The following is a 21,301-nucleotide window of genomic DNA, read 5'->3' as shown; positions in this document are numbered from 1 at the left end:
CTTTACCTTATTAATAAGGTCCCTCTAGACTCCCTCACCAGCACCAAGGAGCCCCATGGAGGTACAAGGACCCCAATGAAAATAAATCATTGACTTGTTGGGGGTTATTGCTGGCAATTTGTTACATAAGAATTGCAACCATGCAGACACTCCCAGGAAGTTTTTTCAGGTACAGGTACACATAAGTAGTTATACAAATTTAGATTGCAATTATCATGCATAGTAACCTAGGATAACCCAAGAAAGTCAAGAACCCCTAACGGGATGGGCACCGCACTCTCCTCATACACCAAGTGTCCATGGTTCAATCCCCAGCACAGGTGGAAACAATGGGCATGTTTCTTAATACCAGTTTCTCTGTTCATCTAGCAGTAAGTACGTACCTGGGTCTTAGTCCACTGGTGTGGGTGGCATCCTGGGGGGCAAGACTGAAGGATTACAATGGAAATAAGACAAGATAGTGCTGGATAACACACTGACTTTCTTGGGTTATCCTGGGTGGCTAACCTTACCCCAGGGTTAAAAATCCCAACAAAATTTTATCTCTTATCTTAACCTAATTGTATCTATGATTATAATCAAGGGGGAGGTGCTAAACCCGTACTGGTGTGTACTTGTACCTAAATATACTTCCACTGTGGTCGATGGGGTTAGTAAATTTATTTAGGCACATCATTATTATAATAAAAAAGAAGCGCTCAACCACAAGGGCTATACAGCATATTTAGGCACAAGTACAATTGTCCTACCGTGTAAATTACCTAGGATAACCCCTAAAATTTCAAAAAGTGACTTATTTCCATTGGTGTCCTTGTTGGGTAGCCATGCTTCCCAGCACACCGTGTCTACACACCCAGGTGTAGTATTAACAGGTGACCTTACCTCCTTATTAACCCCATATGACAACCAGTCACACACTTAACAACTACGAGAGAGAGAACAATCTCCGGAGGCGCGAGGTGGAGGTCCTAGTGCTTGTTTTTACGGTTATTCTGGGCCACCAAAAATGACGCTTTATTGAGCCCTTCCAAACCGGAGTTCGGGGGAAAAATATTCCCCAAATATAGTCGAGAATGAGAACAGATTTTGGTCGGATTTTTAACCCCGGAGGGTTAGCCATCCAGGATAACCCAAAAAAAAAAGGCAGTACGTCATCGAGGACTTGTTTCCACTGGGGTCCTCAATCTTGTCCTCCAGGATGCGACCCACACCAGTCCACTAACACCCAGGTACCTAGTTGCTAGGTGATCAGGACAACAGGTGTAATGAAAAGCGTCGAATGTTTCCACCCTGCCGGAAATCGAACCCGGACCCTCAGCGTGTGAAGCGAAAGCTTCGCCAGCCAGGCCAAGAGAAAGAGGAACATTAATTCCCCAACTTAGTTTTGGTGGACTCCAGACCTGAACACCAGGAGTCAGGACACTCTCAGTGTTGCCATTATTATTATAATCAAGGGGAAGCGCTAAACCCGAAGGATTATACAGCGCCTAGGGGGGGATGTGGAAGGCATTCGGGCTTAATTCGGGGAACTGGAGCACAGATCCAATTCCCTAAATCAAGAGCCCCTCCCCCTCAAGGAAGGTTCCTTGATGTTGGTGAGGGGCTCTTGATTTAGGGAATTGGATCTGTGCTCCAGTTCCCCGAATTAAGCCTGAATGCCTTCCACATCCCCCCCTAGGCGCTGTATAATCCTCCGGGTTTAGCGCTTCCCCCTTGATTATAATAATAATAATAAAGAGCCCCTCACCAACATCAAGGAACCTTCCTTGAGGGGTTGTGTTGCTAGATGATACTGATGCAAATTACGTATAACTCGAAGTACAATAATTTAAGATTTTTTTTTTCGGATTTTTAACCCAACATTAAAGTTAGCCACCCAGGATAACCTAGTATAGTCAGTGCTTCATCAGTGACTGTCTTGTCACTCCTATTTCTATTGTGGTCTTTCAATCTTGTCCCCCAGGATGCCACCCACAACAGTTAACACCTGGGTACCTACTTACTGCTAGGTAAACAGGGACAGCAGGTGTAAGGAAACATATTCAGTTTCCACCCATGCCGGGTGTGAAAATTTGTGTGGACTGCCTCCAAGTGAGTCGCCTACCCTGGCAAACTCTGTTGACACCGAGCTCTGAGGTCGGTACCTCAGCCTCACAAGTGGCTTATAGGACAGATTTTCACAAATGATTGAGGGCCCGGGTTGATTGCAAGAAAACTCGCCTGCATGCACGTATAAAGGACTAACTTACTTGGTGTCGCCTGCACTTACTTGGTGTTGCAGCATATATCCTGATCTTCACTTCCCTAAGCTTAGCCTTAGCCCCTTTGGACTTCCCCTCAGAAACCACGTGCAACCGGGAGCCTTAATTACTGCAATATTCAATCGTAATTAGTGTCCTGCCTGCACCTCAGAAATTCCTATATCCAAGAGGGTATGTATCCCCTAGTATAACTATGCAGACTCAAGACACTAGCTTCCAGACTGCTCTGAGACACAGGTACTTACTGGGCATGCTCTGCCAGCTGCAACACAGGCCCACAGATCAACTCACTCACAATCTCCCCAGACACTGGCCAGAAATCTACGAGATAAAAGTGGAGGTCTTGTCTTACTGTATGGGCCTGACGGAGGTCATCTACGGTACATCGAGGTGCCTCTACCAGATTTCCCCAGGTCTCAGATGTGAAGACACATGGGGGGCGCCGTCTGCTGATCACGGCACGTCTTGTCCAGTTGGTGTCTGTCTTAAGAAGGACGCTATTCTGTCTTTGTGACCTGCGCCTCGTCATTCAAGCTAGGGCTGCCAGTTCTCCCTAGCTAACTTATCCTAGTGTTTGCCTACATTATCGGCCTATTACTACCTATGTTAAGGTCTTAGGTCAACATTATTACTATCTACAGTTGTCTCAATAATCCTAATATTAGTGTACTACCAGTAAAACTACCTACTCCTTCCCTGAAGAGTAAATCTATAAATTAAATAACCTTACCAACAATCCATGCCAACGAGAGAGAATGCTATTTGTTTGGGTGGGGTATAAGGGTCATCCAGCTCAGCCGTCCTGTACGGCCATGCTGGATCTGTCCTGTGGAACTTTAGGGACCAAATAAATTTCCACATCCTCCCGCCGGCGAAGGTAGGTGCTAAGTCTAAATCAAGTTCACCTTCCACGGGCCCCCACAGCGGACCCTGGACACGAGTGCTGTCCGGCCACTCTCGTCGAGCAGACTCCGGTCTAACTTCAACCGTCCAGTTTCCCGTGTGGACCTCTGGGGGTGTAAACTTGTTGGTTCCAGTGGTCTTAGCACCCTTTCCTTTAACTTTAGCGTCTTTCGTATGTCTAGCTTTGACTGAGTGGCTCCGTACTTTCCCACCCAGTGGCCCACATGCCTTGGTAGCCTTTCCTCCCACTGTTACGAGGTTCCCTGGATTTAATAGCAATCTATCTCCCTCTTTACGTACCTTGTAAAAGTGTTTTCCCAAGGTGGCCGAGTGTTCGTCACTACCTACCTGGTTCAGCCTCCCTGGCGGTTCATAGTGTATACTGGTATTCATTATCACTACTCCCCCAGCTATCATGGGGACAGCTTCTCCTCTATCTGGCGTGGCAGGGAATTCAGGTGGAATCCTGCCGCCTATGATGTATCCTACTGGGGATCTGTATAAACCAATTCCTTCCTTAAACGTCCGTCGTGTAGACAGGAAGTCATCTATATGATTGGCTCCCACCAGGATACCTACATCTCTGACTGTGTCAGTGGTAATTCCCTGGTCTGCCAGCTTCACGTCAAGGTCTTTCAATCGCCTAGCTGCTGCAGCAAGACCTCTCGCTGTAATTGCCCTGGGTAATGTCTCTACCACCAAGGCTGTAATGTCTCTGCGATGTCCACCTAATTTGACTGTGACATCCACCACATCATAAGATTTGGGTGGGACCTGACTTACAGCCCCTCCCAACATCATACTAACTTTCTTTGTGGCCTTCAACTTTAATTTAGCCACCAACTTCTTTGTTATCAAGGATACTTGTGCTCCTGGGTCAAAGAATAATCGGGTTGTTTCGGACCTGTGCCCACTCACAACCTTTGCCATGACTGTAGGTAGGGCAGCACCTCCATGATTCTCACTCGGATTAGAGACTTCACTCCCACTAATCACGCTGGCTACCATTTCAGGCTCGGACTCACTTTCTATCTCTACCTGAGAGATATCCCTACTAGCTTGGGGTTCCCTTAAATTATTGGGACATAGTGCAGTATGGTGCTTACCTTTGCAACAGACTCGACACTCACTGAGCTGGGTGCCACAGTCTTCTCGCATAGTGTTCCCCACAACACTTGAAGCAGAGTCTCAACTCCCTTAGTCTCTGTTGCCTACTGCTCAGTGTTGTATACTCCGGGCAACTCGTGCTAGAGTGTTCGCCTTCGCAGAACACACGCATATTCTGGCATGAGTGCCTCTAAGGTTCTGCTTAGAGGTTCTTACCTTAGACACCTCTTTACCATAGCACACTCCAACGTTAGTCGTACGAGCTTTAGACTGATCTCTTGAGATCTTTGAGTGACTGTCTGGGTTTTTATGTGGCGATGGTGGTGACTCTTCTCTCACACCTATACTCAAATGAGAAACGAAATCTCCCAACCCCTCAACGATTTGTTGTATCGTGAACCTATTCGTAAGATATTTTAAGTGTAACTCATGCACTGTAGTGCCAGCCAGTTTCCTCTGAATCACCTGACTGATGAACCATTCCGACTTACCCCAATCACGTAAATCTTTAAGACTATTCGTCAAACTCATAACTTCGATTCGGAACTTCTCTAGGCTCTGACGATCATGGCGACAAGCCTCTAGATCCAACAACCGATAAAGTATAGCTACCTTTATCTCCTCAGTGTTGCCAAACGTGTCCTTTATTTGGTCTTTAGCATGTTGGTAATTGGTGTCGGTGGTTTGGTAATGCCGGACCAAGTCCAAGGCTTTACCCTTGAGCTGTGAACGTAAATATTGTAATTTGACGGCATCTGACAAATCGTCTCTGTCATCTATCTGGGCTTTAAACTGATCCCAGAAAGCAATGTACTCTGTTAAGGTTCCGTCGAACGTTGGTAAATTCAACTGGGGCAATCTGGGCAACACATTAACAGGCGTGCTGTTGTTCATGTTCCTTGAAACATTTGCTGCCCCTGCTGTACCGACCTTCAAAGTCTTTAACTGCCTGCAGAGTCTCATCTCTGCTTTACACTCTGCCCTTCATTCGTCATAGTCCGTCCGTGCTACTTCGACTGTATATTCAGACTCACCTGTAGTATAGGCCTCTGTCTCATAAAGGATAAATGATCTCTCAAAGGCCTCCAGTCTTTGCTCCAAAGGTTTCAGGCAACTATCTAGTTCCTCCCAGTCTACGTCCTGATCTTGCCTGACCGTACGACACTCCTCACATGCTTTGCTCAGGCGCCCCTTATAGGCTCCCATAGACCGCTTTAATTGACTTAGAGCAGGGACAGCTGGTACTTCATCTTCACCTACCATAGTTGCGGTTTAGTTAAGATCACGGTACTAATTTGTACTTCAATTAGCCCACCCCACAGCACGAACGGTATTAGGCAAGAATGAACGAGTCTTAAGGCTTCTCAACAAGCTTAACAACTCCCTTTATTATATTGACTCTACTCTGAATAAAAAATGTACACTGTTAGCTCTCAAATCCCAATTGAAATGTGTATCGATGTGAAAGCTTAACCTAGCAATTTCCTGTACAATGTAAGCAAATAATTACAGGACTTAACCTAGTCTCAGGTACAATTCACAAATCCCACATTAAAATGAATCAAAGACAATGAAAATCACACAATAAAAATGCAGTATACAAATTAAAATCACTTGGTAAACACAAGTAAATTCAACAATTCAACTTGTGAAACAGTAAATGAATAATGTATGTAAATAGCTTGGCCTAACTGCCCAATTTACTCTGTCTAGCGTGGATGGTTGGATAAGGTAAATCCTAACCTAACTAGTGTGCTATAGCTTAATTTAACCTAGCTTTAGAAATCCCTGTAAATAATAACTAGGTTAAATCTGTCCTAGCTACTATAACTGTTGTAAATATTGTACAAGCCTAGCCTAACTGTGGCTACCTTGCAAATCCACTGTAAGTAATTGACACACAAGTCTCCTACTCTGGATTACTTGTAATCACTGTAAATAATTAAATTCACAAGCTTCTCTAGCCTACCTGGCCTGCCTGTAAATTACTGCAAATAACAACTTCTGTGTATAGTCAGCTTGGCCTAGCCTCTGTGTAACTTTGGGCCTGGGTGTGCTAACTTAACCTAACTTTTAAACTGGTTCCTAACTGTGGCCTAGCTATGACAGTTTAACCTAGCTATTCCACATCACGGTTTTCGAAGGACCACTTTTGTGAAAATTTGTGTGGACTGCCTCCAAGTGAGTCGCCTACCCTGGCAAACTCTGTTGACACCGAGCTCTGAGGTCGGTACCTCAGCCTCACAAGTGGCTTATAGGACAGATTTTCACAAATGATTGATGTTACAAGAAAACTCGCCTGCATGCACGTATAAAGGACTAACTTACTTGGTGTTGCAGCATATATCCTGATCTTCACTTCCCTAAGCTTAGCCTTAGCCCCTTTGGACTTCCCCTCAGAAACCACATGCAACCGGGTGCCTTAATTCCTGCAATATTCAATCCTAATTAGTGTCCTGCCTGCACCTCAGAAATTCCTATATCCAAGAGGGTATGTATCCCCTAGTATAACTATGCAGACTCAGACACTAGCTTCCAGACTGCTCTGAGACACTGGTACTTACTGGGCATGCTCTGCCAGCTGCAACACAGGCCCACAGATCAACTCACTCACAATCTCCCCAGACACTGGCCAGAAATCTACGAGATAAAAGTGGAGGTCTTGTCTTACTGTATGGGCCTGACGGAGGTCATTTACGGTACATCGAGGTGCCTCTACCAGATTTCCCCAGGTCTCAGATGTGAAGACACGTGGGGGGCGCCGTCTGCTGATCATGGCACGTCTTGTCCAGTTGGTGTCTGTCTTAAGAAGGACGCTATTCTGTCTTTGTGACCTGCGCCTCGTCATTCAAGCTAGGGCTGCCAGTTCTCCCTAGCTAACTTATCCTAGTGTTTGCCTACATTATCGGCCTATTACTACCTATGTTAAGGTCTTAGGTCTACATTATTATTATCTACAGTTGTCTCAATAATCCTAATATTAGTGTACTACCAGCAAAACTACCTACTCCTTCCCTGAAGAGTAAATCTATAAATTAAATAACCTTACCAACAATCCATGCCAACGAGAGAGAATGCTATTTGTTTGGGTGGGGTATAAGGGCCATCCAGCTCAGCCATCCCATACGGCCATGCTGGATCTGTCCTCTGGAACTTTAGGGACCACGCATCTAGAAACCCATCAGTTACACAACCCAGGGCAACATGGGTTTAGAACAGGTCGCTCCTGTCTGTCTCAACTATTGGACCACTACGACAAGGTCCTAAATGCACTAGAAGACAAAAAGAATGCAGATGTAATATATACAGACTTTGCAAAAGCCTTCGACAAGTGTGACCATGGCGTAATAGCGCACAAAATGCGTGCTAAAGGAATAACAGGAAAAGTCGGTCGATGGATCTATAATTTCCTCACTAACAGAACACAGAGAGTAGTCGTCAACAGAGTAAAGTCCGAGGCAGCTACGGTGAAAAGCTCTGTTCCACAAGGCACAGTACTCGCTCCCATCTTGTTCCTCATCCTTATATCCGACATAGACAAGGATGTCAGCCACAGCACCGTGTCTTCCTTTGCAGATGACACCCGAATCTGCATGACAGTGTCTTCCATTGCAGACACTGCAAAGCTCCAGGCAGACATCAACCAAATCTTTCAGTGGGCTGCAGAAAACAATATGAAGTTCAACGATGAGAAATTTCAATTACTCAGATATGGTAAACATGAGGAAATTAAATCTTCATCAGAGTACAAAACAAATTCTGGCCACAAAATAGAGCGAAACACCAACGTCAAAGACCTGGGAGTGATCATGTCGGAGGATCTCACCTTCAAGGACCATAACATTGTATCAATCGCATCTGCTAGAAAAATGACAGGATGGATAATGAGAACCTTCAAAACTAGGGAGGCCAAGCCCATGATGACACTCTTCAGGTCACTTGTTCTATCTAGGCTGGAATATTGCTGCACACTAACAGCACCTTTCAAGGCAGGTGAAATTGCCGACCTAGAAAATGTACAGAGAACTTTCACGGCGCGCATAACGGAGATAAAACACCTCAATTATTGGGAGCGCTTGAGGTTCCTAAACCTGTATTCCCTGGAACGCAGGAGGGAGAGATACATGATTATATACACCTGGAAAATCCTAGAGGGACTAGTACCGAACTTGCACACGAAAATCACCCACTACGAAAGCAAAAGACTTGGCAGACGATGCACCATCCCCCCAATGAAAAGCAGGGGTGTCACTAGCACGTTAAGAGACCATACAATAAGTGTCAGGGGCCCGAGACTGTTCAACTGCCTCCCAGCACACATAAGGGGGATTACCAACAGACCCCTGGCAGTCTTCAAGCTGGCACTGGACAAGCACCTAAAGTCAGTTCCGGATCAGCCGGGCTGTGGCTCGTATGTTGGTTTGCGTGCAGCCAGCAGCAACAGCCTGGTTGATCAGGCTCTGATCCACCAGGAGGCCTGGTCTCAGACCGGGCCGCGGGGGCGTTGACCCCCGGAACTCTCTCCAGGTAAACTCCAGGTAAACACCGGGGACTGAACATGAGGTGAGTGCATTGCCGACCGAACCATGAGACACCAAAATGTCCTTATACCGAATAAAATTTATTATCTGTTATAAGCAGCATTATGATGCATGCACACTTCAAATTATTTGCAATTTCAGAATCTGGACATATTGTGGAAAATTGCATTTATCTGAATGTAACTAATTATGTATATAACAGTAAATGATAACAAAGATAATTATTATTTATCAATGTTACATACACAAGTAGGAATTTGGGACACTTAGGTCGCAAAAAATGTCCCCCTTCGATACCTACCACTGTCATAACCACAAGTTGCTCTGAACCTATTAATTAAATGAAATATACATACACCAGGAATACTGGTAAATATATAAATTTGTGGACTCTATATTAAAAATAATAAATGGTTATATATATACACAATTACATAACAGAAGGAAAATATATCTTAATATCACTCACCAATTTGACTGGAGATTAATGTGTATCATACTCAGAAAACCTCACTCTAACTAAATCTATGAAAATAATGCTGGCCAGAATTACACACAAATCTAGAGAGCTTATCTGACGTTCTGGAGCTGTCTTGTCCAGTCGTCTGATATCTCAAGTTATGCAGGAATGCACATCCACCAATTTCGCCTCCTATTTGAGAGGTGTCAACACAATTTTAACCTCTAGAGCACGAAAAATTCTTCCCATTACACCAACGTTTGTACAAAATTCAAAACCAAGATGGCGAGTCTCCTGCCCAGACGCAGGCTTTCCGTTTTCTATGACAAATATTATTAAATATAGTATAGGCCATCTATTTACCTATAAATTACCGTATTTCCGGAAAATATATACAGTATTTTCCACACATATTGCTCGGATGAGTTCAAGTATGTGTTCAACAGTTCTATAGATAAATCATGCTAAAAGATAATAATTATAATCAAATAATAAAGCGCTAAACCGACAAGGGTCATGCAGTGCTAATAGATAAATGCTGCCAATCTAATGTCACTTTCTTTCAGGACGTATGTAAAGTAAAAGGACACAAGTGCAACTAATGTGACATTTTTATTGTGGCAACGTTTCGCTCTCCAGGAGCTTTATCAAGCCGTTACAAACAGTACATGGACACAGAGGATATATATAGGCTCAGAGTGAGGTGCAATACTAGTGGTAGTAGTAGTAGTAGTAGTAGTAGTAGTAGTGAGATAAGTAGTAGTAGTAGTAGTAATACAATATGTAGAACAATTGACTCGTAGATGAATGGTTCAGAGAACCGACATGTTGATAAATTAGACACATGTGCAACTCCTGGGTATCTTTATTGAGGAAACGTTTCGCCACACAGTGACTCGCACAAGAGTAAAAGGATATAAAAGCTATAACTTGGGGAACATAAAAATAGGTTAGACAAATATTTCTATTGGAGGCTGGATAGAGAAGGCCTGTTTTAATTTAATGTGTTATGTGTATTATTAACAGGAGAGACTATGTGATGGCAGGGTTTACTGTTTTCAGGAGGATTCTTGCTAAGACTTCAGAGATGGTGAAGCTGCCTTTTTGTTTAATTGTATTAGAAACAGTTATTTTTGTTACCCAAGTTACAGCTTTTATATCCTTTTACTCTTATGCGAGTAAATTGTTCTACATATTGTATTACTACTACTACTACAACTTATCTCACTACTACTACCACTATTATTGCACCTCACTCTGAGCCTATATATACCCTCTGTGTCCATGTACTGTTTGTACCAGCATCACAGTCCAGCACCACGTGGACAGACACATGGCTTCTGCCGAAAGGAAGAGGTCACAATGTTCTAGGGACACGACGGATGACTCGGATTTAGAAATGTGGAGCGCAGTCCTAGCGAAGAAGTTGCGAGACCACTCCGTGCCATCAGAGGAAAAGTCTCCAGTTCTGACAAGCCTAACCATGCAGCCAGAGAATACGGAGGATGGATCAATGTGAACAGTAAGGCACGCCGTCCCTCCAAGGAGCAGGTAAACCAGCTCAAATCACCTTCCAGATTCAAGGTAAAGGCTTATGGGGAACACAAAACCCTCTATGGCGTGGTTACACACCTGGAAACATGGCACAAACTGAGGTTCAAGATATGGTTCAACCTGAGGGGAGAACCAATACTGACTCCTATCAACAGGGAAATGCATATCACCTTGAAGAAAGTCATGGAGACAGACCGCTCCTTCCCCCTGGAGGAACTGGATTCTCGGCAGAAGGTCACCAAGGGTGTAGTGATGCGATACCCACTGATGATGCCCATCGAGGCAGTAGCAGCTCACCCCAGTGTCGTGTCAGCTCAGCGTCTCAAGGCAAAATCGGCAGGCAACGCACCAACCCGGCAGGTCCTCACTCAGCATGTAGGACCACTGCCATCCCAGCTGGACCTCGGTTCTTGGGGCAGGTACGATGTCAGGACCTTCACGGCAGAACCAGTTCGCTGTTTCAAGTGCCAGCGTTACGGACACCTGGGTGCACTCTGTCCGAACAGAGTAATCTGCGGTGTCTGCAGCCAGCCCCACCCTACAGAGGAATGCATCACCAAGCTGAAGAATGCATTGCCACCCACTCCACGATGCCCGAATTGCAGGCAGAAACACCATGCCTGAAACTCTCGATGCTCTGAGAGGCTCACTAGAATTCGTGAGGCCTGGAAGACACCAACGACGAGACAGCAGGCTACAGCAGAGCATCACCCTCAGCAGACGATGGGTGCAGAGAATCCTGCCATACTGCAGGCAACCCAACTCAATGCCCAGGAATTTCCGGCCCTTGAAGACTCAACCAGGCGTCATGAACAGAAGTATCCTCCCCCACTACCGCAACGAAGAAACAAAAACATTAGGAACAAGCGGCGCCAACAGGAAACATCTGGGCAATGCAATCAGTAGACAGCACTTCACGAGCCCCCACCGGCCTCCTTGCCAGGCACAGCCACTATGCGGGCTGTGGCTGCACTTCATCAGCAGATGCCGGGTACACAACTTGGCATACAGCAACAGGCCACGGTGTGCACAGTGAAGAAATACAACCCTCAGCAGTCCCCACGGATTACAACAGCCCAGATAATATCCACTGCTTCGAACCCACCGACAACGCAGGCCCTCAACAGAGAGGATCTCTTAACACTCATCAAGGCATTCACGGATATTATCTGCAACACAATCACCTCCACGGAACAACAGAGCATGTTCTGGCAGATGATCAGCACACTCCTGAGGGTGTGCTTACTGACAGAGCAGGAAACATTGGATGCCATGAATCTGCAGATTATCAGAGCGGACAGAGCCCAGTCCCCAGCTCAGGAAACAGCTGAGATGGAGTAACCTCAGTCTCTTATGAGGCACACTAGCTGAACTGTCCGGAACAGTGCTTGAGCAGCATATGCTGCAACAGTGAAGAATCAATTCTTCAGGAGCCAGAGACGGGTCATTTCAAGATTAAGACCCGTGCCAGGACCCTGGTCTTGGCGAACATTATACATACATACATGTACTGTTTGTAACGGCTTGATAAAGCTCCTGGAGAGCAAAACGTTGCCACAATAAAAATGTCACATTAGTTGCACTTGTGTCCTTTTACTTTACATATTGTCGGTAATTCTACCAACTTTATTACATTCTTTCAGGACATCATCCTTTTCTTTCTGCCACTTACTGAAGGCATGTTAAGCAAAGTAGGTTATATTTTCAGTGCAGCAGTTTTGAATATATTTTCTTCCAACTGAATGTTTGTGCCTCTTTTTTTTCCAGAACTAACAGAAATATTACCATTGCAAGCACTACAATATTCTAACAGCGGCGACCCTTTTGAGGTGGACTTGAGCCATCCTTCGAAGTCTGGCTCAGATTCCCAGGATCTCTTGTATTTCTGCTCAATTTTGAATTTCTTCTTGGGAGAATTGCCAGACGATGCTGCTGCACCTGAACTATCCTCGCTTGAGACCATTACTAAAGCTTTCACCCATGTGGAATAGTGGTGAGAGCACACTGTATTGGATTAATTGACTCTCATATATAAAGTAGACCTTTGTGATTCATATCATGTATTTATTTCTGCCTGACAATCCGCAAACAGGAGAAATTACTTACTTAGGGCTTACACTTTCAGTGAACAGATTTTTTCTAAGCAAATTGCAAAGCTCTACTGCTTCTGAGAAAAAGCATATTCCTCTTTTCAAATTCACTCAGGACTAGCTTCGTAAAATATAGTTCACTGGCATGGTCAGACTACATTGCATAAAGCTCTCTAGATATGCATTTATCACAAGATAATGTATAAAAATAATAATTTTAATTTCTACAAGTACATATACAAGGTATACAGGCCTAGCCAACATCAATGACGTACCTACTACTACTTATGAGAATAACAATGCGACCCACACCAGTAGACTAAAACCCAGGTAGCTATGTTACTGACAGGTGAATAGGGACAGCAGGTGTCTTAAGGCAACACGTCCCAATGTTTCCACTCGTACCGGGGATCAAACCACGGACCTCAATATGCGAGATGAGCGCTCTAGAAATCGAGCTACAGTCTGAAAACATAAGATTCTCTTAAGGCTGTAACTTCTTAATAGCCACCGTCTTCCTGCTAGAGGTATCAGTTGGAGAGGTTTTCCCAACATTTATCAGTTTGAAGGCGTCTAGATAAGCTGATGTTCTCAATGCAGCTTCCTGAAACCGGATGTAACTCAGAAAGCAAAAAGTAACAATTATTTCAAGAGTAGCCTAAATCTATTTTAAATTAACCCAAAATGTAGTGAGCATCGAAGCGCAATATTTCACAGCAAAGGTCCAACCAATTCATTACTTGTATTATTATTATTATAATCAAGGGGGAAGCGCTAAACCCGGAGGATTATACAGCGCCTGGGGGGGGGGGGTTGTGGAAGGCATTCAGGCTTAATTCGGGGAACTGGAGCACAGATCCAATTCCCTAAATCAAGAGCCCCTCACCAACATCATCATTACTTGTAGCTTAATCTAGCAACAGTACGCCGGCTCTAAGTCTTGAGTTGTTACGGGCCACTAAAACTTGCGCCTCACTGAGCCATGCCTCCCGAGACTCCGGGTGAAAAATACACAAATAACCCACACATTGGAATATTATATGAAACTTATGACGACGTTTCGTTCCGACTTGGACCAGTAACTATTTGTGTATTATTCCAGTTACGGTACTGTGTATTTTTATTCTTTCCAGGGAAAAATGTTAAGAGTCAACGCCCTACTTAAATCTATTTATTTTTATTTATTTATTTTACGTCTTTGCAAACAGTACATTGAGATTTTATATTTACAATAGTGGGTTGCAATGCAAAGAGAGCCTCTATTATGCCTAGACATTATGGGCCAACTTAACATTATTGGCTTATAGACTACTTAACACTAAGGATTTTATCATAGTTGTACAGTAGGACAGTAATTGTTTCATAGTTGAACAGTAGATTATTAATTATAAGTGAATTAAATTTGTATAAGACAAAGGATATATTCATACAGTCTAAAATGCTTTTTTGTGAAAACAATGGTTCAATTATATTCCTGTCAACAATGGATAAAAGGTTCAAAGTGATTGTTATAATCAAAAAAGAAGCGCTAAGCCACAAGGACTATACAGCTCAAAGTGATTGTTGAAGTTATGATGTGGGAGTACATAGGTGAGTATGTGTGTACTGAGTATTTAGCATTTAGTCTAGGGTGATTAAGTGGCTTTTGAGAAGTCTTAAACTGATTTTCAGACTGGGTTACTTTAATATATTCTGGTATTGAATTCCATATTTTAGGGCCCTTTATGTGCATAGTTTTTACACAGTGTGATATGGACACGAGATATATCAAAAAGAGATCTGTGTCTTGTGTTGTGGTCATGTGTCCTGTTTAAGTTGGCGAGGAGAAGTTTGAGTGGAGGGTTTATATTTGCGTGTATTGTTCTGTGTATGTAATAGGCACATGAGTAAGTATGGATGTTCTTAATGGTGAGCAGATTCAGACTTTTGAAAATTGGTGGAGTATGCTGGCGGGAGTGGGAATTCGTTATCATTCTTACTGCTGCCTTTTGCTGGGTTATGAGGGATTTTAGGTGACTGGATGTTGTTGATCCCCATGCACAAATTCCATATGTAAGATAAGGGTATATGAGTGTATGATACAGTGCCAGGAGAGCTGATTGTGGAACGTAGTACCTTATCTTTGATAGTATGCCTACCAGATACCCCTAGCACTATTACAATCAGCTACGCTAGAGTATACCTGGAAGAGGGTTTCAGGGGTCAATGCCCCTGCAGCCCGGTCCGTGACCAGGCCTCGTGGTGGATCAGAGCCTGATCAACCAGGCTGTTACTGTTAGGTAAGACACATATGCAACAGTTAGGTATCTTTATTTCGAAACGTTTCGCCTACACAGTAGGCTTCTTCAGTCGAGTACAGAAAAGTTGATAGAAGCAGAAGATACTTGAAGACGATGTAATCAGTCCGTCACCCTTGAAGTTTTGAGGTGGTCAGTCCCTCAGTCTGGAGAAGAGTATTGTTCCATTGTTTCAGTCTATGGAACAATATTCTTCCCCAGACTGAGGGACTGACCACCTCAAAACTTCAAGGGTGATGGACTGATTACATCGTCTTCAAGTATCTTCTGCTTCTATCAACTTTTCTGTACTCGACTGAAGAAGCCTACTGCGTAGGCGAAACGTTTCGAAATAAAGATACCTAACTGTTGCATATATGTCTTACCTAACAACCTGTCGGTATTTTATACCATTTTAATGTTCATTCAGGCTGTTACTGCTGCCCGCTGATGATATTCAAGGAAAGTTGTGTATAAGGGAGGATTCAACCAGACAGCGACTGTGAAAGTTAGAAGTAGGGTTGAATCCTCCCTTATACACAACTTTCCTTGTATGAATCTTAGTCCTGGCTTTATCTCTGTTGATGCCTTCCTTTCCCATGACATTGTAAAATGCTCCAAACTTCAGAACACCCGTAACCTAACTTGATTCTTTTTACCTTTCTCCCTCTTCCCCTTTCCTCTTTCTCCTCTGGGTTTTCTTTCTTCTGCCTTGGGTATTTGTCCTTTATTATTCCCTCCCCCTCTGTGTTCTTGCTCCTACCCTCTGTGGGCCCCTAGCTCCCTTACAGTGCTCCTCTTAGTATTTGACTGACTCTACTACTACTACTACTACTACTACTACTACTACTACTACCACCACCACTATCTTGCTCCTGTCAATGTCTGCTGGCCTATATATACTCCCTCCTCTCCTTTAGTGTTAGTGTGACTTTGTCACACTATAACTACTAAAATACTAAATATATGTGGAAGTGTTGATTGAATACATGAAATTAACGTCATAATAGGACTGATGCTGCTGCCTGGTGATCAAAACAATGTGAGAAAATACCTGCATGAGGTTTACAGGGTATTACCTGAATTATTACATGTAAATAATTTGGGTGAGGTAAATGGGACTTAGAGTAGGTAACGGAACTGTCACTCCTTCAATGCCCGTCCCTTTACTACTCACAAAAAAGTTTGACCTAAAATTAATAATTACAATATTAAACATTAATACCAATAATCGTAAATTATAAAATAGTGTGGACTGTATGAAAATTAAAGGTTAAGCCCCTTATATACTATATATATATACTCCCTCGTTATCTCCTTTTTGTTAGTGTGACTTTGTAAATGGTCCAAGTCGGACCGAAACGTCGTCGTAAGCTCATCTCTCTATGTGCGGGTTGTATATTGTTCCAGTCACGGTACTGTGCCCTTTTTTCGTTATTTATCAGAAAGAAACTGCAAACGAGCCTGAAGTAGAACAGTACAGATAGAAACTAGATGAAAAATTAGACACATGTGCAACATCTGGGTATCTTTATTGTAGACGTTTCGCCAACCAGTGGCTTTATCAACACAAATTCTAAGACATGTTTTGAAACGTCTACAATAAAGATACCCAGATGTTGCACATGTGTCTAATTTTTCAACTTGTCGGTAATGTATACCGTTCATGTACAGATAGAAACTAACAAATCCATTACCCATCATAATGAAATGTGTCAAGAAAGTAACAAGATCAGTGGACTGCAAGCAGCTGTTGCTGCTACACTAAGTTTAGGCTATAAGTATCTCTGCCAATACGGTTTGTATGGAGATGTCAATGACAAAAAAAAAAAAATATAGTGTGTGGACAGAGACAGGGCCATACACTGGAGCATTATATCATAATATTTAAACATCCTACCTTTCAGACACCTTGGTGCATTATTATAATCAAGGGGGAAGCGCTAAACCCGTAGGATTATACAGCGCCTGGGGGGGGGATGTGGAAGGCATTCGGGCTTAATTCGGGGAACTGGAGCACAGATCCAATTCCCTAAATCAAGAGCCCCTCACCAACATCAAGAAACCTTCCCTGAGGGGACACCGTGATGCAAACCTTAAAGTATATGGCAAAACACCTCATTGTTAATGACAAGGTATCTGAAATGTTGAAGTTGTATCTACATTCTGCATCGACTAAATGAACATATTGCCTTTATAGCGATTGCAACCCAGCTATGATCAATTTTTTAATGGCAATAGGAAATAACTTTGATATTGTATTCTTTACTGTACTGTATACAACAACTATATGAAGTAACTGTAAAATGCGAAATGACTAACATTCCTTTCTAGCAATGCACAGTTTGAGTCTGACAAAGACACACTGTGACCTCTGTAACTCTGTTTTCTGTGCTACCGCTCACATGAGCTGCGGGTGCACAGTAAACTAACCTCTCAGGCGACAACTATGAGAGAATAAGATTTTGCTCACATTTTTAACTCGGGGTAGGGTTAGCTACCCAGCATAACCCAATTAAGTCAGTGTGTGACTCACGAAATCGTAATGACACGATTGCAAATAAACCATACCACGGATGGGGATAGAACCCGCGATCAGAGAGTCTCAAAACTCCAGACCGTCGCGTTAGCCACTAGACCAGCTAGCCACAATAAGATTCGTCCAACTAGGTATATTTATACACTATAGGAAGGTTAGCATAGGCACCACTGTGACCACAAATGCAAGTTTTTACAGACGAATCTCCAGCTAGCGTGGCCGTGACGAACTCTAGCTCAAGTCCCCTCAAAGCCGTTAACATGACTCACGAAACCGTAATGACACGATTGCAAACAAACCATACCACGGACGGGGATGCCACCCACGACATTCGATTAACACTCAGGTACCTACTTTCTGCTAGGTGAACAGGGGCAACAGGTGTAAGGAAACATGTCCAGCCATGCCGGGGATAGAAACACGAATCAGTAAGTTCCCAATTAGATCTAGTTAAGCTCCTTGTTTAAACCTCGACAAAGCCAGAGGTCCCCCACACCTCGCCATGCGAGTCAACATGCACTAACAATTGCCCAACAGTGGCCAGTGTATGATATGATGCGGTTCCCCGGTGTGGTCGGCCTGGATATCTTCCAACTGGTGACTCTGCATACCCAGTGCAGGATGAGGACAAAAGTTCCAGGGAAAGAAAACGGGGTGGATGAATTCAAGAATGATGGTCAAGGCATCTACTCTCCTACAACCACTGTTTAAACGCCGCAGAGAAGAGCTATGCGCAAGGTTGCGGTTGTGTTGCTGGTGGTTTTGAAGGTCACTAACAGTTTCCGGGAAATAGTAGTGCCCAGTTTCTGAGGAAGGAATAGTATCCAAAGCTTGGAGGGAATTATAAAGGAACAAGAATTCCCTTCGGGAACAACACAGGGAACGAAAGGTTCCTAGTCAGGTCAGGTAGACCCCACGTCTGAACCCCAACACACCCAGATGCTTACACTTAAGTCAGCAACAGGCTTTCCCGAGGCCTTAGAAACCCACAGAGCGAAAAAAATAGAGATCTGAGTTATGGCGTCCTGACCCAGCAAGCTGTGTATGAGGGAGACAAGCCTGCCAGGAACAAAACGGGTATAATTTCCAGCGATACTCAAGGCAGGGTTCAGCAGTCGTGCGCACTCCACCACATCCAGGACCGCAGTCCAAAACCAATTCAAAAGTTACACTAAGAAACACGTGCTTTGAATTCAAACTGAAGAGGAGTTCTTGTATATCTCAGACACTAATTTTAATACCACTGTCGGCGCTAAACATATCTAAAACAATATCTGCATCTTGGGTTTCCAATTTCTGAGACCCGGGTTTCAAATGTGAGACCGAGACCAACACAGTCTCCTACACCACCACTACTTCACATCCACATTTCCCCTATCCTCCTTTATTCTTTGTATTACTTCATCCACTCACATTCGTATTTCAGTCATCCTCTTAATTCTCGACTATTTCATCCATCTTCCATGTGCATCGTTACTTGTTCACCCGTCTAATGTTTACCACTTCATCCACTCCCCATCCACCTCCCCCATGATCCTAGACACTGTGTACATGTAACCCACTTTGAGCATCCACCTTTCATCATGCATTGTTTAAACACCGGCTCATCCACATCTGGCGTGGTCATGTCATCCAATGTTTATACGCCGACTCATCCACCCTTGGGGTGGTCACGTCATAGTGTTTACACGCTGCCTCAGCCGCCCCTAGCGTGGTCATGTCAGCCATCTCTCGAGACGTCGTCCACCCCTTACGTGGTTATGTCATCCATCTCCCAGGGATCATCCACCCCTGGCGTGGTCATGTCATCCTGGTGTTTACATGCTGCCTCATCCACTCCTGGCGTGGTCGTGTCATCCATCTCCCTGGAGTCATCATTTACCCCTGGCGTGGTCATGTCATCCTGTTGTTTACATGCTGCCTCCTCCATCCCTAGCGTGGTCATGTCATCCATCTCCCTGGAGTCATCATCCACTCCTGGCGTGGTGGTCATGTCATCCACCTCCCCGGAGACATCATCCACTCCTGGCGTGGTCATGTCATCCACCTCCCCGGAGACATCATCCACTCCTGGCGTGGTCATGTCACCCATCTCCCCGGAGACATCATCCACTCTTGGCGTGGTAATGTCATCCACCTCCCCGGAGACATCATCCACTCCTGGCGTGGTCATGTCACCCATCTCCCCGGAGACATCATCCACTCCTGGCGTGGTCGTGTCATCCATCTCCCCGGAGACATCATCCACTCCTGGCGTGGTCGTGTCATCCATCTCCCCGGAGACATCATCCACTCCTGGCGTGGTCGTGTCATCCATCTCCCCGGAGACATCATCCACTCCTGGCGTGGTCGTGTCATCCATCTCCCCGGAGACATCATCCACTCCTGGCGTGGTCGTGTCATCCATCTCCCCGGAGACATCATCCACTCCTGGCGTGGTCGTGTCATCCATCTCCCCGGAGACATCATCCACTCCTGGCGTGGTCGTGTCATCCATCTCCCCGGAGACATCATCCACTCCTGGCGTGGTCATGTCACCCATCTCCCCGGAGACATCATCCACTCCTGGCGTGGTCATGTCACCCATCTCCCCGGAGACATCATCCACTCCTGGCGTGGTCATGTCATCCATCTCCCCGGAGACATCATCCACTCCTGGCGTGGTCGTGTCATCCATCTCCCCGGAGACATCATCCACTCCTGGCGTGGTAATGTCATCCACCTCCCCGGAGACATCATCCACTCCTGGCGTGGTCGTGTCATCCATCTACCCGGAGTCACCATTCACCCACCTCTCGCCTCTACCGCAAACTTTCTCTTCACCTCAGTTCAAACTGAATGTCAGAGAAAGGTTATTTAGTTTGTCCTCCCACCACACACCAACCTCTACTCCCAATACATATAAATACGTACTCCACATACACATTATCCCTCTATATACACATGCGCGCGCACACACACTATCCAGGCTGGACTAAACCTACCATAATGGCAAAATTTTGAGAAATTCATCAGCGTGGTCATTATGTAGCATCTTTAATAAGTCCACCGCTGGTCAAAAGAATGAAGAGCGAACAGCACTTTAACAAACAGTTCAGAGATTGAGTGCGGAAAAACTGGCGGGTAAATCGTCAGCAACCAATAGGAATTTAGGACTTAGTCTTTGGCACCCAAAAAAAACTCGCGGGTAAATTCTGGAGCGCCAATAGGAAACCAGAACTGTGTGTGATGCTCCCCTCTTGTTGACTTAATTGGTGGGCTGGGAGATGCGCTGCGGGCCAGCCAATCATCGCCAGAGTTAGGAGACGGGCCTGCGGAGCAGCCAATCACCACTCGAGCAGGGAGCAAACTCCTCCCACGGGAGTTAAGCCACGCCCATTATTTCGCAGGGAGGGTTCAGTCGCAAATCAACCATGGACGGTGGTCGGTCTCCTGGGGTCTTTAATATTTTGGAGTGATGCCTAGCTAACCTCGGTGCTTCATATATTAAACCTGTGGTCTTAACTACAAATATACGAGTATATTTAACGATGGGTTCTGGAAAAAGATAAATCTCCAAAAAATATATAT

General features: G+C 44.6%; 1 protein-coding gene across 3 annotated transcripts in view; it reads right to left on the bottom strand.

Annotated features, from left to right (window-relative positions):
* The window catches only part of LOC138852360 (uncharacterized), a 126,967-nt gene that overhangs the window by 62,972 nt on the left and 42,694 nt on the right, over positions 1-21,301 (bottom strand). Inside the window, exon 1 of one of the 3 annotated variants that reach the window (XM_070082441.1) lies at positions 883-1,037. The exons of the other annotated variants lie outside the window; for them this stretch is intronic. The gene's annotated coding sequence lies outside the window, so the exon portion shown is untranslated. Of the gene's footprint in view, positions 1-882; positions 1,038-21,301 lie in introns of those variants that run through there. 3 annotated transcript variants of the gene reach the window in all.

The sequence above is a fragment of the Cherax quadricarinatus genome, chromosome 7, assembly GCF_038502225.1.
Source record: "Cherax quadricarinatus isolate ZL_2023a chromosome 7, ASM3850222v1, whole genome shotgun sequence".
Lineage (NCBI taxonomy): Eukaryota > Metazoa > Arthropoda > Malacostraca > Decapoda > Parastacidae > Cherax > Cherax quadricarinatus.
This window is presented reverse-complemented; position numbering and strand designations above follow the sequence as displayed.